We start from the raw sequence: 1754 nt of genomic DNA, 5'->3' as shown, positions 1-1754 counted from the left end.
AAAACCCTCTCATACCCGACAAACAACCAAACAAAGCAAAGGAACAAAAACTAGGCAGTTTGGTTGAAGAGAGAAGAGAGTTTGCGAGAGAGAAAATGTGGAGAGAAAAAGAAATTGAGAACGAGAGATGAAGAAAAAGGTGTGGCAACTGTCTTGTAGGAATAGAAGATAAGCTTAATTATCTACCAAAAAAAAGAAGATAAGCTTAATTTTTTTTAATGAAAAATATCAGAAATTACCTTAATTAGTTTATAGGGTTTTTAGAAGAGATGCAACAACTTCTGGTAGACACACACAAGAAGAAATGTAACAACTATTAGTAATATAGTGGGATAGAAATAAATAAAAATTAGTAATAACAATGAGATGTTTGATTTAAATCATTTTATGTCATGCATTAGCCGTGCAATCAACAATCTACTCATATCTCTGAATAGATGTGAGCTGTTCTAAAAAAAATTGTGTGAATGTGTAGAGTTTCATATCTCCTCATATCATGCATTCTTTTAGAACAATACCTCCTTCATTCTAATTTCATTTTTTTGGGGTTCTAGAACTCATCTTAATACTTCATAATAATCAAAAATAATTTTTTTCCTACAATATTGATATTTATCTATTCAAAGATCAAGTAAAAATTTGTGTAATGAAGTGTAGTGCAATCAAAGTCACAATAGAACAATTCGTTGTTAGGTTGTACATACCTCACAACCAAACTTTGGATTACAAGATAGACTAATCTTAGGGAACCAATCCCACCGTCCACTTGCGGGGCTCTCGTTTAAAGTCAGAGCAAAGTTTTGTATGAACTTATCGCCAGAAATTGACATGAGAGTGAATCGAACCTGAGACCTTGAGGGAAAGATACTCCAAGATCTCAAGTCAACCACTACGTCTCGTAGTTTAGCCATAAAATCAGCACATTGAATTTCTTCTCTGACAGAATGTTGGATAGAGAAATTGCGAGAAGAAAGAAGATCCTTTATATCCTGAACTAGGATAACGTAGGCATGATACTTTGAAGCTTGACCTGTGATAAGATTGATGGATAGGAGTGAATCTGAGTAGCAAACCAATTCCCATTTCTGCTGCCAGGAGAAGAACATAGTGAATTGCAGAGACTCCTGTCAGCAAAATATTTGTCGAGTTTGAAATGAAGTTGGAGAAGCTAGAGAGGTAGAAACCTGCACTATTGCGAATAATACCCCCAAAGACAGCTCTAGTTGGAGTTCCAATACAACTTCCGTCTACGTTAATGATATGATAGAGATTATTATTGTTGTTCCATTTAACCATGCGATCTGAAGGAGCAATACCACTGAAAGCTTGATCTAATTTTAATTCTGAATGTTGATGCTAAGACGAGTTGGGGACTAGGTTTTATTACTCCGACACATCGTATTGCAATAAATAAAAAATAAATTATGATAGAAAAAAGAGGAGCAAATTTTGGAGGGAATTTGGATGAATAAAAAGATGACACTTATAATTTTTTTTAATAAAAATAACATTACTTTAATATAGTAGATATGGTAGATTAGTCATTTTGCAAACTTGATTTTTGTTGTTAATACTATAATGCCCTGTCAACATAAAGTTATTTTACAGACGCATACAATGATATTTTGTCACACATTTAATGTGTTTAAATTGACGTGAGATCAAATTGATGCATGTATAACATAACTTTACATCGTTTTTTCAAGAGAAACCTATATAGAAATTGAACTTTATATTTTTAAGCGAGAAATTAA

This window comes from Medicago truncatula, chromosome 4, assembly GCF_003473485.1.
Source record: "Medicago truncatula cultivar Jemalong A17 chromosome 4, MtrunA17r5.0-ANR, whole genome shotgun sequence".
Taxonomy (NCBI): domain Eukaryota; kingdom Viridiplantae; phylum Streptophyta; class Magnoliopsida; order Fabales; family Fabaceae; genus Medicago; species Medicago truncatula.
This window is presented reverse-complemented; position numbering follows the sequence as displayed.